This window comes from Thamnophis sirtalis, unplaced genomic scaffold (assembly GCF_051295495.1).
Source record: "Thamnophis sirtalis isolate CommonGarterSnake01/CBP01778 unplaced genomic scaffold, rThaSir2_p1.2 scaffold_4, whole genome shotgun sequence".
Taxonomy (NCBI): Eukaryota; Metazoa; Chordata; class Lepidosauria; order Squamata; family Natricidae; genus Thamnophis; species Thamnophis sirtalis.
In genome coordinates this window covers 104,905,987-104,921,892 of record NW_028261384.1, presented here as the reverse complement: position 1 = coordinate 104,921,892, position 15,906 = coordinate 104,905,987, and the positions used below count along the sequence as shown (strand labels likewise).

The following is a 15,906-nucleotide window of genomic DNA, read 5'->3' as shown; positions in this document are numbered from 1 at the left end:
GGTAAAATATACTATATTTTCATTTTAGGCCCTTCCCTTGTGTTCATCCTTCTGAACGGGTTTCTGGATCTGAGCCTTAAGTTCCTTCTCTAATAGTTCCATTCACAACTATTTAGTTTCACCTTGAAGTTTAATTCTTTAAGTAAACAAGCCAAACACATACATATATACAGATGAGTATGGACCACATGTCTGAATATCATTTGAAGTAATGCAAAGAGAAAGAAAAATGGTGCCAGATCAGTATATCTGAAATTCCAGTTTGCAAAGATTTGGGGAATTGTTCAGCCTGAGAAATGTCTTATATAGACATAAATCTAACCTTTTCCTCATAAATCTGTTCTCCCTGTAATACCAGCACTTTAGACCCAGTTTATGTGCTGCAGAGAGACACTACACTCCAGCAACAGAGAGGAAGTTAGGTGTCCTTGTCATATCCTCCATTTAAAAAGCACCTGCATGTTTTGTCCTCCTTAGTATTGTGGTGGCTATTTCCAGAACCTGGAACTTTTGTCTATATTAATGTTGGTTCTGAGTGTGTGTCCCTTGAACTTTAAATATGTGCGTTTGAAGGGACAAAGGAGCGGAAACGGATGAGGAAACCTAAAGGAATGCGTCAAGGAAGGGCCAACTGTGCTCAGAGCAACTTCTCATAAATGGGGGATTCTTCACATAAGATATTCCAGAAATGCAATGAACAAAATGGGAGAGAGGTATTAATTTCAGCAGTTTTTAGAAAACTACTTCCTGAATGTTCTTTCTCTAAAAAACACAATAAGCAATATTCTTAGAATGGATAATAAGTCTGGTTTGAGTTTCCTGATTGGATGTAGGGAATGTTTTCCCTCAATTTCTCCCATCCTTTCTGCCTTTTCAACCTCAGTCTTAAATTTTAGATCTTTAAGGTACATCATCTTTAAACAGAATTGTAAGGTTTGTTTTCTTCTGCATCTAACTATGGTATGTCTAACCTATAGAAACTATACTGGTTGCCAATTGCACAGACTGCACATATGCTAATCATAACCTTTCCAAAGTGAACAAATTTAGGGCCAGGATCCATTAATAACTGCCATCTCTTCAAAATATTCTTATATATTTATTTTATATAAAATTATGTATCTTGGGCATAAGGCAGCAGAGAAACTACAAATACAAAATACAAAAGAATTTTAATCCAGAGGACATTTGGTGGACTTGTAAGAAAGCTAAGAAAGTTTGGATACAAATTCAAATAATGATGCAAAGAAACTTAGAGATTAATATTGCTAAGAGACTATAACCTTTTTCATTGAGGTTTATGGAAAATGAATTAGAAAAGACCATGATAGACTGACATTGTGTATGATATGCACAATTATACAACTGTAATGAAATTCCCATATTGGAAGACTATCAGAATTTGCAGAATGGTGAAATTAACCTGTTTGATCAGACAACAAACAGAATTCCCCTGCCCTGCCCCCAAAGACTGAAATCTTATGGAGGAGGAGGAGGAGAAGGAGGAGGAGGAGGAGGAGGAGGAGGAGGAGGAGGAAGGAGGAGGAGGAGGAGGAGGAGGAGGAGGAGGAGGAGGAGGAGGAGGAGGAGGAGCCGAGGTGGCGCAGTGGTTAGGGTGCAGTACTGCAGGCCACTTTAGCTGACTGTGATCTGCAGTTCAGCGGTTCAAATCTCACCGGCTCAAGGTCGACTCAGCCTTCCATCCTTCCGAGGTGGGTGAAATGAGGACCCGGACTGTGGGGGCAAGTTGCTGACTCAATTTGCTAAAAAATCTGTAAACCGCTTAGAGAGGGCTGAAAGCCCTATGAAGCGGTATATAAGTCTAATAAATAAATAAATAAGAAGAAAAGATGAATTGATGGTTGCTGGATTTGAAGATTAAGAAAGATGTGGATAAAATAAGGCGATGAGGGGATTTGCAAAGTATTTTGGAGAGGGGAGGGGGCCCATGGCACCTTTTCCTCTATAGGGGGAAGGAGATGGGAAGAGTTGAGGAACCAAGGCAGGCAGGAGTTCCCACCAATGAAGAGTCCAGAACTGCCTCAAAATTTCTATACTTTGTGATTATTCTTGGACAATAGCCAACAGGAAATGAAATGATTTGATTTTGAGGATATTAACATGGGATCACAGAAAGACAATACCAGTCCAGGAACAACTTGAAAGCCCTTTGTGAATTTCTTCCCTAGCATTCTACCTTGTTCTGGGAAAGAAAAATAATTTAAGTGACCTGAAAAACAAGTCACCTTAATGGTTAGACTGGCTTTCCTCTCCTCTCTACAAACTGTGCAAAGTAGCATACTGTGGGCAGCTATGTAGAGCGCTTCAGATAGATGGTGATGATAACAAAACATATGATAACAAAACTGCTGAACACACCACTTCCTGAACACACAAGCTGACCTTATTTTCAGGTTAATAGGACAACTGCCAGATGATTGGCAATTATATCAAACAAGGGAAGCAAATGGTTTCTTCTTTGTAATTGTTTATCTTTAAGACGAGGTCTTTGTAAAGTTTTCTTATTTGGCTTGGGGATATGGAGCAGATGACTTCTGGTGATAGGTGGAGGATACACATCATTTGGATCAGTTGTTTGTCTCTAACTATTCTCTTTTAGTCCTGAGCCTAGTTCCTACCAGACATTTAAATGTACCACCTCTCAAATCTGCTGGACTCAATAGGCAAATATTTATTGCAGATATAACTTTTTTTTAAATTAGATATGTGCCATCAGGTTAACATCAACTCTTTAAGTCTATATAGATTTTTTTCAGGATAATCTGTATATTGTTATGCCTCTGTGTTACATAACACAGAGATCACTTGAGATCAGGAAGGATGTTCCCAAGCTTTATAAATCACAAAAATTGCATATCACATGTTCCAAGGATTGTGCTGGATCTTGGGAAACCTATTGATTTTTGCTCATATTAAGGGACAAATTTCTACAACGAAAGTTAGAAACCAGGAATGAATGGTTGATCTTCCTTAATGAAAAATGAGTATCTCTTGATAATGCTAATATTAGATTGTCTTTCTAATAATGCATAGTATATTCAGAATAAGGAATTACGATCAACCTTCCCTGAAACTATTTCACAAAGCTTTCATACCACAATTATATTTTTCTTGATGTATTAAACATAACTTCTGTTGACTGGGAAAGATAGATCTGCATTTAGTCCACTGCTGAAGCAGAAACAGATCTTGGAGATAAAATATTTTAATGTGTAAAGTAGGTATCTTAAATCTCTTAGAATGTAAGAATCAAGCGTTTCATATATACAGTGTCTCCAGTTTATGGTTATTTTATGAAATCCCCATACACTACATTTATAAAGACAGAAAGAAAGAAAAATAAGGAAGCTATAAACTGAAAACCATGTCTCGATAGAAACAGGGAATTTGCTTTTTTATTAGGTCTGTTCTGTCTATATTGCTACACATTTTTTAAAAAGGCTTAGGTAAAATAAGCATAAATATTACCAAAAATGTTGTAATTTCCAGTTAATTAAGGACATCAAACCTGGGTTAAGCACTATTAATTCTTATTATTAATGCTTAATAAATAAGCCTTATTTGTTTGAATTAGAGTTTGTATAATGTCATAGGCTCTGAGTTCAAAGAACATGCCAATCGATAAACAATATTCTACACAACATAGGAGATGAGTTCAGTGAAAAAACTAGGCTTGGCAGAAATCACATTAGAAATCATATTATTGCTTAAGCAATGTGTGAATTATGTTAAGCACTAAGGACAATAGCTGCTGAAACAAACCAAACTTTTTGAAGTTATCAATGTTGGAATCATGACATCATTGCCTTGATTTAATAGGTGCAGATTTCACCTGAGTGATGTTACCATCTTTCATAGTTACACATGCAGATTTGCATTTAATTAGGTAAGAGATTTATTTCCCAATCCATAATGGTGAATATAAAAGACATGAGCTGAAAACAGTGAGATTGGGGGGGGGGAGGTGATATTTGTGACTGTTTTATAAGTGTTGTTGTTGTTATATACTTTATTCATTAAACATGAAACTCAGTCAACTGAACATTCAAAAACACATCACAAATAGCATTGATTGGTGCTAATGGTTGATACAGGTTTCTGCCAGTGTCGTAGGTATCAACCAGGGGTGGGTTGCTAATCCCGTTCCAACCGGTTCGGTTGGAACGGGGCCGGCGGCGTCCTTGTGCACGTGCACAGTTCACGCATGCGTCTTAGCGCCTGCGCGATGCTCCAGCTGCTCACGGAGACTCGCGCAGGTGCTATATGTGCCATCCAGCTGCTCATGGAGAATCGCGCAGGCACTGTATGTGCCATGCACCTGCATGGAAGCGCAGAAGCCTTCAAAGACAGGTAAGGAGTGCGGGCGGGCGGGTAGGCCCTTTGCCGTTCCCGGAAGTTACTTACTTCCGGGTTCACCGACCAACCGGTTCACGGGGACCGCCGCGAACCGGTTGAAATCCACCCCTGGTATCAACCAAGCACCTTCTTAAGATATACAGTATGATGTTCTGAATAACAGAGGTTTTTTTTGCAGTTCTGCAATTTCTTGATGTCTTTTATAAAATTCTTGGACATGGTACCAAGAGTCCCGATGACAATGGGTATCACTGTTTGTTTGTTTTTTATTATTATTATTATACAATTGTATCACAGCGGCCAGTTGTTTCGCCAGATTTGGCATTGGTTTCTAGTCGGGCCTCACCCAGGGGCCTAGGACGTTGTAACGTATTTTCGTAATATGCGTGCAGATCCAAGCAGTGCAGCTTTTTGCATTTGACTGATGGTGATTTGTCAATTTTTAACTGATTTAAATGTAATTCCAGTGCTTTTGGAATAGCACCCAGTGTGCCAATTACCACTGGAATTACCACTGCTGGTTTGTGCCATAGTCATTGAATTTCAATTTTTAAGTCCTGGTATTTTGCAATTTTTTCATGTTCCTTCTCAGCGACCCTGCTATCACCTGGTATTGCGATGTCTATGATTGTGACCTTATTTTTCTCAACCAGTGTGATGTCTGGTGTATTATGCGCCAGTATTTTGTCTGTTTGTATGCAAAAATCCCACAAGATCTTGACCATCTGATTATCGGTGACTTTTTCAGGCTGATGTTCCCACCAGTTTGTTGCTGTTTTAATATTATAATTTTTGCACAAATTCCAATGGATCATTTGTGCTACTGAATTGTGCCCCAATTTATAATCAGTCTGCGCGATTTTTTTACAGCAGCTGAGTATGTGATCAACAGTTTCATCAGCTTCTTTGCAAAGTCTGCATTTGGCATCATCAGAGGATTTTTAGATTTTGGCCTTAATGGCATTTGTGTGGATGGCAAGCATGTTATTGGTCTGTAGTTTTCAGGTGTTGTTCCTTTAGTTGCATCTTTCTGAATCAAGTATGTTTTTCCAGTTGTCAACCATTCATCAATTTGGCCCTTTTGTAAAATTTCATTCAGTTGCCTGGCCAATATTGCATGTAAACTGATCAGATATTTGAGCCAGAAACCATGTAATTGGTCCTTTCCAGGTGATGTCCAATTCTTTACCTTTTTAACTCGATTTATGACCATCTCAGTTGTTATTTATAATACTTGCATTTGTTTGTTGCCAATGCTTTTCTCAAAGTCATGTATCCACTTTGCTTTCTTGTTGTAGTCCTTTGCATTTTCCCACAATTCTTCCCAGAATTCAACTGTGGCCTGTTTTTCTGGTTTTTCACTTTTGGTGTCACCATTCACATTAAGACTTTGATAAAAACGCCATTGGTCTGATCGAAATTGCTGATTTTGTTTATATTGGATGATTCGTGCCTCATATCTTTCAATTTTTCTAGCTGTTGCTGTTATCTGCTGTTTTACAATCTCTACAGTTTCATTGATGTTTCTTGTATCCAATCTATATCTTCTGATTAGCCGTTCTATTATTTTGTTGCTTTTAAGCCGTTGCTCATGCATGTTCTTTAAGTTTGATTTTTTGTTCTAAATGGATTTTCCACTTTGGCTTTGATGCTTTTTCTGTTGTGTGACTAGGTACTTTAATTTTAATGCCTAGTTCATTAGTGACTATTACAGCTGCGCTGTACATTAGCTGGTTTGTTTCCAAGATGGATCCCGGTTCAATTGTTGAAAACACTGCATTAACCATTTTCATGATAGGGGTCAAAATTTTCTTAGGCACAGTTTTTAGTGATGGTAAACGTTGCCTTTCCTCATTAAGCAGAAAATGCTCCATGATCTTATCCTTCAATTCTTTTTGTTTTTGAGTTAGTTCATCAGTTGGTTCAGTGATAACTGGTTCTAGTGGTGGTGATGTTATTTCCTCCCCGAGAGCTTCTTCTGGGAGTTCTACTATAATGTCTTTAGTTGTGTCTTGAATATCAGTTATTTCCGCTTGTGATATTGTTTTTTGGGTTTTGCAATTTGCCTGAATTTCCTCATGTTCAACTTCACTAAACACTTTATTCCATATAATAAATCGCCTTTGATCTGATAGTCGTTGTTCACTAACATTTGAATCTGGATATTGTTGTTTCCATAATTCATACATTCGCTTTAAATAGCCTCTTTTTTCTGGCTCTGAGTTGTAGTAACAGGCCATTATGGCACGGTTTTCATCTGCACTATATTTTTGTCGTTTTGTTGGCTGGTCCACTTGTAGCCCACTTGTCGACGGATGTCCAGGGACCCCAACATCCGCCGCGGCCCTTGTTAACCCGCGCGACGACCGATGCGGTATGGAATTCTTATTTGTTTTTTTCACCATATTGTATGGGTTGGCGGGGTTTTTTTACGGGACCAGATGCCAACCTGACCCCAACCCTCCTCCTTTCTCATCCGGGCTTGGGACCGGCAATGGCGGTTGTTGTTGTTGTTGTTGTTGTTATTATTATTATTATTATTATTATTATTAGAATTTATATTGCTGCCTATTTGCCCATGGTGACTCAAGGCAGCTTATAGAATATAAACCTTGTTTGTTAAAGAAGTGCCCCAGTAAATAATTGAACAATGTTTAGGTCATCCTAATGTTTGATATATGGTTATTTCATGCTTTGGAATTTGGAAATTGTCAGACTAGGCAACTTTATCCTGGCCACCTGGATATTTATGAACTCTTGCACTGATTTGAATGTATTGGATTGTTTTTCTGTTAGGAAATGCAGAACTAGGTCCTTGGAGAGCAGAACAAGGGCAGTTTCTTCTTTGTCCTACAGTCAAAAGACAATCTTATCAAGTTCATTTTGGGAAATAATTGTACCTGGATTTTGCCGGGAAATAAACTTAACTTTTTGCCCCTGGCCTATTTTTGACTGGAGAGGAAGGATACCCAGTCCCATTGACCCACCCACTTCAGTCCTTCTTTTCTTCGCCTGGAAAGCCCCATGGTTATAGGACTGGCCTTTGAAGGAATTGTTCTCTGTTCCGAGAAAGGCTGTTGGAAAATTATGTTTGTCTAAACTCTATATTACTTTATTTATTTAAAATATTTATAACTAACCTCATGTCGACGGATCTTACAATGGCCTGTAAACATATAACAAAAGTCTCACAGTAGGGAGCCAAGGCTAATCAACAGTGGGTTGAAATCTAATTATTTGGAGTGAACAAAGGGGGCAAATTAAAACTAAAATATGCCTCCAAACAAACCATTCCATAGTCAAGATTATGAAAAAGTGTTATGTTTTGGGAAAACGCAAGATGTTTTCTAAAAGGTCCCCCACATGGTCCCCCACAAGGGAAAGGGGGCAGTTTTGGTGTAATGGTTAAGTTGTGAATTAATGGCCTGACTTTACAGGTTCTAGTTCTTTTTTAGGGATGAAAGCCACCTGATTTGTGCCAATCATTGACTCTCCGCTCAATCCACCTTACAAGACTGGTGCTGTCTGGAGGAAAAACTGCTTGAACTGGGCAAAATACAGGTGGATTATAAATCTTTTTTTAAAAAATGCCATGGTATATATTTTAAACAAATAATTCTCTTTGTCATCCAAGTAAGCAGGTGTGAGGAAGGAAGGAAGTTTATAACAGGCTTTAGCTGACTTTGGTGGCTGGTCTTGAAAAATTAGAATGGAAGAGAAGACTAGTATAAATATCTCAGGAATGTAGATAGATTGGAAATAAAAAGACAGTCTCTGAAGGAGCCAATGACAGACCATGGCATTATTGTGCACAAGAAAATAATACCGACTTGTCTGCATAATGACCAGTAGTAAGTACTGAACATTCAGATAGTTTATCTTCATCAAGTATCATTCAGCTTTTGAGATTGCTATGATAGATAACAAGAACCTTAATTACCAGTAACTTTAATTAGGTTCTTCAAAAGTGTTACATACTGTAGCTACAAATGGTTGCCCCCTAGTGGCCAATACCTTACTATTAAATTAACTCAAAACTCTGGATTTGCACAAAGCACTATGCAGATATCCTCACACAACTTAACCCCTGAAAAACGTGGCCAGGTACTTGACAGGTTGTTTGAATGAGGCCACTAGGATCATAAAGATCTGTTAAGAATGTGGGGGACACTGGAATTGTGTCTTTTCTGTAAATATTTCTGGTACTTATTGAGGATGTTCAAATATTGTTGAATTGCAACTCCCTGTAGCCCTGACTAAGGCAGTCCAGGTGAGGAATGCTGGGAACAGGAGAGCCCAACACTCTTAGGGACCAGAGATCCATGACAATCTGCTTCTAGCTTGGCCCTCTTTCAGATCTTCCACTGGTGCACCCATCACCACTGTACAAGGCTGAGCTTCAAAAGTTTTAGCAAGGGGTTCTCTGCCTGGTTGCTGGGTGGGTGTGGACATGGTGGGGGTGATCTAGTAGGCCTCCTGCACCATAGCAGGGGGGGGCATTTTTGTCCTTCCCGGGCTCTGAAAGCTTTTCTCAAGCCTCCAGGAGGGTGAAAACGGCTCTGGAGGTCTTCTGGAAACGGGCCTGTTTCTGGCCTTCCTGAACTTCTAATAGGCCCATTTTTCACCCTCCCCAAACCTCTGCACATGCTGCACTTACTTGCATCGAAAACAAATCACATGGGGACTCCCGGGAGGGGCAGGGCAGGGTGGGTGGGGCCAGTCCAGAGTGGGATTTGGGTAAGGTGACCAGATTTTTAGATTGGTAAAGAGGGAGACCTTTGACCGGGGGAGGGGGGGGGCTTGATTAAAAATTTTATATGGAGCAACAAAAATTTTCATACAACGCAAAATAGTATTGTAATTATTTTTATTTCAACATAACTACAATTTACAAATATAAATTGTAACTGTTGCCAAACATCAAAATTTTGATCACATGACCATGAGGATGCTGCAAGGTTGCTAAGTGTGAAAATGGTCGCTAAGTGTGAAAAAGGTCATCAGTCATTTTTTTTCAATGCCATTGTAACTTTTGTCACTATACCACCTTTCTTGCCACAGTTCTTAAGTGAATAACTGCAGCTGATAAGTTAGTAACATAAGTGAATCTGGTTTCTCCATTTGACTTTGTCAAAAGGTGATTATATGACCCCAGGACACTGAAACCATCATAAATACGAATATGTTGCCAAACATCATAATTTTGATCGCGTGACCATGAAGATGTTGCAACGGTCGGTAAGTGTGAAAATGGTCGCTAAGTGTGAAAAATGGTCATCAGTCACTTTTTTCAATGCCATTGTAACTTTGGTCACTATACCACCTTTCTTGCCACAGTTCTTAAGTGAATAACTGCAGCTGCTATTTTGTATTTTGGATAGAATCTTTTTTTAAATAGTCTAAGACAATTTAAAAAAAGAATCCACACATAATAAAACTATTTTAAAAAATCCTATGCACAATAAATAAAATATTATTTTAAAATACATTAAAAAAATAAAAGAAAAAAACCCAGCTCACTTACCAGCAGGCACAAGTGAGCACTCCAAGTCAATCCAGAATGATGTAGATGTTAATACAAAGAACTGAGCAAATTAAAATGGTGAAATTAGTCAGGGAAATATTTTTCAAAAAAACTTTGCCACCATTTTTTCCACACGAGCCAACCTCCAACCTCCGTGCCCCTCCCTTCTGGAAAATCCAGTAAGGAACACTCGCTACCTCTCTAGCCAAGTATTTCCTGGAGCTCTATGGTAGTGGGTCATCTTTTCTTATAAAAGTGAGTAAAAGGGGTGGCAGGGGGGGGTCCATTTTCTTGCTTTAAAGTTTTAATATCTTCAATGAAAGTACTGAGACAGAGAGAGAGAGGTTAGACAGAGTGTCTTTTGTCTTGCCCGGTTAGGATTTCTTAAGCAAATCCACTGGGCTTTCAACATGAAGCCAGAAATCGGGACTTTTTTTAAAATGTCCCGGGACATGGGACAAATTGTTAGAAATCATGACTGTCCCACTGAAATCAGGACGTCTGGTCACCTTAGATTTAGGTGTTCTCTGAACTGCACAGAATCTTAGCTAGAGGTTCTCCCGAACTTCTGTGAACCCCCAGCAGCCCCCATGCCACTGTAACTGACTTCATCCACCCTGCTAAAAGTCGTCCTTGTTTCTTTCTGCATTTCCTAGAATTAAAGCCTTTTCCAGAGAGCTGGGCCCTCACATAATACATCCAAAGTGGATAATTTGAACTTGGTCATTTGTACCTTGAGGAAGAACACTGGAATAATTTATTTAATTGATCTATATGGGTTAATATTACTCATATTGTTTTGTTCACACCTTACATTAAATCGGGGCAGTTAAAGACTCGGTGACTGTACACAATACTAAACTTTACAGGCATTAAACCTGAATGGATTATTACTATTATTGTTTGCTCAAGATATTTCATGGAACCAGCCAACTGGTAAGTTTGCTATAGCTTATGAATCCAGAAAAAGGATTAATTTGGTAACCAGATTAAACGTATTATTACTGGCTGGGAATTCTGATAATTGAAGGTCACATATTTTGAAGTTGCTGAATTTGATAATTATTGTTCTAGAGAAGTGGCTGTTTCCTGTTCATTTTCTTTTATTTTGCCACCATTCTCTAAGGGCAACAGAAGGCATATCTAATGCTGTGGTGACTATATTAGGCATAGAACCAAAGTAGAAATTATTTACTGTGGTGTTGGTGCATGCATAGAAGTAGTGGGCCTTGGCTCTCCAAAAACTGCTGTACTTTCCTACAACTTCTTGGGAAAGCCTAACACAGCCACTTTTATTCCAGAAAAATATTCACTGATCCTACTTGTCCAACTTCACCAGATCCAATTACCAGGTCTTGCCAACGAAGAAACTTCCATTTGTGACTCACTTGCACAGCAAGTTTGTCTAGATGGGAAAATGGACCACTAGCTATTTGTTGAAGACATGAATGCACAGTCATGTCCTGAACCTACTCCCAGCCTATTGAATATGGCATCCTCCATTATCTTTTTCTTTCTTTCTTTCTTTCTTTTTTTCTTTTTTTCTTTCTTTCTTTCTTTCTTTCTTTTGCTTTACTTCAAGAGTTGAATCTTTCATTTTCTGCCAATGGAAGCCATATGGCTTGATCAGTCGGCAGCAAATCCTTTGAAGGGAAATTTGGGGCAAGGGAAGCTCCTGCCATGTGAGGCTACTGCAAGGATGCTACTCTGATCTCTCACCAATAATTTTCAAGGCCATTTGCCTTTGGGTGGTGGGATAGTCAGACGCTCCCCCCCCCTTTTTTTGTCAATCCTTCAAAGTTTTCCAATTGTATGGAATGATCAATTTATGGGTTTGGGAGAACTAAACATACCCATTTACTCCCCATCTGCTCCCTTGGCAAGAAAGTGATGAGGAGAGAATAGGTATTTTACCCAGTTTTCTTGCCATTGGAAGTAGGAGCAGCAAGGAAAGAAAAGGAAAAAAGAGAGCCATTAGAAAACATCTCCTTTGGAACCAGTCTTCCAATCTCAAGAATTAATTATTACCTAGAATTGGAGAACAGACAGCAGAAGAACCCACGATTACTGGTACCGACAGAGGCACTGGCCTCATTCCACTTTCCTCTTTCCCATTTCTGCTTTGCTGCCAAGATAAAATAAGGTTTGGAAGTGTAAGGAATGCTTCTTTACAGTGGCATAATATTCAGCTGCATCCTGCACTGGATAGGCAGTACCTTAAGAAGGATTAAGGATTATTTTGAGAATCAAGCACTATAATTATTTTTATCAGTCAGTCTGAAGCTGGAATCCTATACAGGTTTAAAGCAAACCTTATTTAATTCAGTTGTGTTTACTTATATAGAAATTATACTGCAATTTCTAAAAAATGCCTCAGGGTGGCAACATATTACTAGAGAAAGAAATAATCACCCTGCAATTTTTGGCAATACTGTAATATATTTGCAAAAGGAGTACATTGGTCACTTACTTATTCCTTTCCAAGATATTCACCTTTGGATCTGCTTCCTAGGCCATGCTTAAAGGTTGGAGGAGTTAAAAATTTCCCACCAGAGAGTATGTTCTTTACAGCTTTACTTATAAGCTATCCTAGCATAATTGGACTAAATAGGACTGACAGTATGATTTAAATAGGAATAGGAAATGGGTTTATATAAGACGGTATCCTATTATTCAGGATGGAGTTAATTTCATTTTGACTTAGTGCTATGAGTGAATTCAACCAAGGGGAGAAGGAATTGATATTCACCTAAGACTAAAGTTGCTGAGTAAAGACAGCAGGTTGAGGACCAAGTGTAAGAATTGTCTTGAGACCACAAATACTTTCACAAAACTAATTAAATTAGATTTTGGGAGCAATATGCTTTGTTAACACTGCTGTAACTTTCTGATTAAATGTGCACTTTTGGTTTGCTAATGAAGCTTTGGGTTATGGCAATAGCACTTAAGACTTATGTACCGTTTCACAGTGTTTTAGAGCATTCTCCAAGAGGTTAACAGAATCACCATTTTGCTCCCAACAATCTGGGTCCTCATTTTAGCAGCCTCAGAAGGATGGAAGGCCGAGTCAACCTTGTGCTGATCAGGATTGAACTCCTGGCTGTGAGCAAAGTCAGCCTGCAATATTGCATTCCGACCAGACTTTCATCACAGCTGGCGTTGTAATGGCTGGATTATGTAATTTGTAATTTCTCTATCTAGAATTTTTACTGTATATTGTCACAATCTTTTAATGTTTTGAAATGTTATAAAATTGTTTTATCTTAAAAGTGTAATAGAATATTTGAATTAAACTATGAATCACCTATTTTAATTCTTACAAGCCCTTTGGCTATGATCGATTGTCATCCCCATGATCATGCTGACTAGGAATTTTGAGAGTTGTAATCCTAACTCATCAGAGGATTGTCGGGGAAAACTATGCATGATAGTTTTTTGATGCATGCCAGTCACCTTGACCTACGCTATCTTTAAATCACAAGAAAACCATCCATTTTCACTTGCATACTTACTGTCACAATCATACAATGTTTTCAAGCACTGGTTTTCTAAAAAACCATACATATGGTCTATGTTCCAAACTAAACCGAAAGTAAGCAAATCACATTCTAGCTTAATCCAATTTGTAAATATTTCCCCGCTGCTGCATAAAAGCTCTATGGAGCTGTGATCCCTCATTTCCATTCCATTTTGAAAAACATGTAGCCAATATTGGCAGAGCTGTCGTCTGTCTGTTATGTGGGTGAAACACCTAAACTCTTTTGTGTGCTCCTCCACTAAACAACTGTAATTTGTTTGGTTACGGCTTAGCATATTTTAAGAACCCAGGAATTTATGGTTTTGTTCAGTAAATTATTTTGAAATAAGTCCACCTTAGTCCTATGGGTAAAACAAAGCCTTTCTTATGCTTCTTATTCTTACTCATACATGTATGTATGTATGTATGTATGTATGTATGTATGTATGTATGTATGTAATGTATGTATGTATGTATGTATGTTGTATTTGTGCTGATAAATAAATAAAGGGAGACTAGTATAGATCTATTTCATGCTATTTAGCTCTCATCAGCTAGCCATACCCTTACTGGGATATATATATACGTTTGTGTGTGTGTGTGTGTGTGTGTGTGTGTGTGTGTGTGTGTGTGTATATGTGTGTGTACACACACACACACACACACACATATATATATAGTTAAACCCCTTTAAACACAACTCATTCCACTCCAGCCCAAATCAAAAGTAAATCTCAGCAAATAATCAACATCTTTTAAGTTTTATTTGCTTCAGACAAAGAAACATTTATTTTTCTAGTTGATAGTATTTCAAACAAGGGACTATATGAAAGCAACAAGAGACATTTTTGCCAGGCAGTTGAAAGCTAAAAAGCAGCTATCGTAATAAAAGAAACAGTCCCGTCCCCCCGTCCCCCGTCCTCCGATAGTTTCAGGCTATCTGCTTTCAGTACTGGATGAAGGGCAGGAAGCTGCTGCCGATGGTCTTTTTCTTAGGTTTAGAGAGATCATCCAAGCTGGAAATAAATACATTCTGGTGTAAAACCCCTGAACCACTTCCCCTTCCATCCTCTGTACCAGTAGGTGTTACAACTGACACTGGTACAAGGGTTGGGAGAGAAAGGAGAAGAGTTTGGTAAGCCTTCTCTCTTCTTCAGGTGATGGGAAGAGATGTTCAACAGAGTGGATTAGCTGTAAGGGTTGGCAAATGAGAAAAAAATAATAATTAGAAAGTTTTAAATTAGAGAACCCAGTTACAAATGAAATCTTCAAACATGAAGGAAATTGCAAGTTTTCTTTAAATATCAATGAAGTGTCATGTTGAGAGCTTTAAACTAACAGTGGAGAAATCTAAGGTGATTATGAGAATTCAGTCCAGTTTAACTGACTAGTAAACAGGGTTGAAGAGGAATAAAAATACATTATTAAGTCAAAGTCTTTTCCAGTATAGTCAGTTAAATACTCTTAAAATGTTGCATTAATACCTATCTTTTTCTTTTCTTTTTTTCTTTTTGGTGCCTTTGATCAGTATGGACTCCTGGTGATTGTTTGGGCTAATCTCTGCTGTTTTCTTGGTAATCTTTTCAGGAGTGTTTTGCCATTCTCTGCTTCCCGAGAAAGTGGCTGGCTCAAGGTAATTCAACTGATTTTTTTATTTGTTTGTTTTTTGCATAAGGCAAGAGAAGAACTCAGCCTTGTGGTTTTTAACCTGATGACTTAACCACTAGACCAAATTGGCTTTTATCTATCAATTATAATATGCATTTTAGGTAAATCTGCCTCTCTCTCTTTTTTTTTTGGGTGCATGCAAAGTTCTGCTTGTTGTGGCAATGTGCTTATTTTATCTGTCGGTAATCTAAGGCTAGTTACACTTTTGCTCAACTCAATCTACGGTTCTTTGCAAAGTAAAATGTTTGCAACTATAGATCACCAGAGAAAGGCAGATAATAAATGTAATCAATATACTGAAATGTAAATAATTATTAGTATTTTAGAGTCATCAGATTTTTATTTAATGGTTAGACATTTGCATTATTTGCAGACAATTATGCATTGCTAAAAGATTTTCTCACATTAGAAAATCTTAAAATAGTTGTACAATAACTGAAAAACTGAAAAATCAGTGAAGCTAACCACAGATTTGTATTATCTTTGCCATGAATACCTTTATTCCAGGGGACAGAAGGAGGATTCTTTCAAATTCTACACAAAAGCGCCATGTTTTTTAAGAAAGAAGAGCAAATTTATATCTTCAACCCCAACGTTTTCTCATTTATGTAAAACGTCCAAAAGTTCAAACTAGAAACTATATTGGAAACCCATTTTCAGAATGATAGACAAGAAACCTCAAATTCTGTCTTTGTAATGTAATACTGAACTATTCTGAAGAATATTTGGACAATGAATGTCATCACTGCACTCCCTCCCCCCACACCTTTTGGTGTACTTGTTAAGGTTCCAGCCTAGAAACTGGAGGAACATGAGTTCT

The 15,906-nt window shown here is 38.1% G+C and overlaps 1 long non-coding RNA gene across 1 annotated transcript; it reads right to left on the bottom strand.

Annotated features, from left to right (window-relative positions):
* Positions 1-14,163: 14,163 nt before the first annotated feature.
* On the bottom strand, positions 14,164-15,192 carry LOC148046019 (uncharacterized). The gene is made up of 2 exons (XR_015696265.1): positions 14,903-15,192; positions 14,164-14,609 (listed from the first exon to the last, which is right to left on the bottom strand). It is a non-coding gene; the product is annotated as an uncharacterized LOC148046019 (long non-coding RNA).
* Between the last annotated feature and the right edge of the window lie 714 nt (positions 15,193-15,906).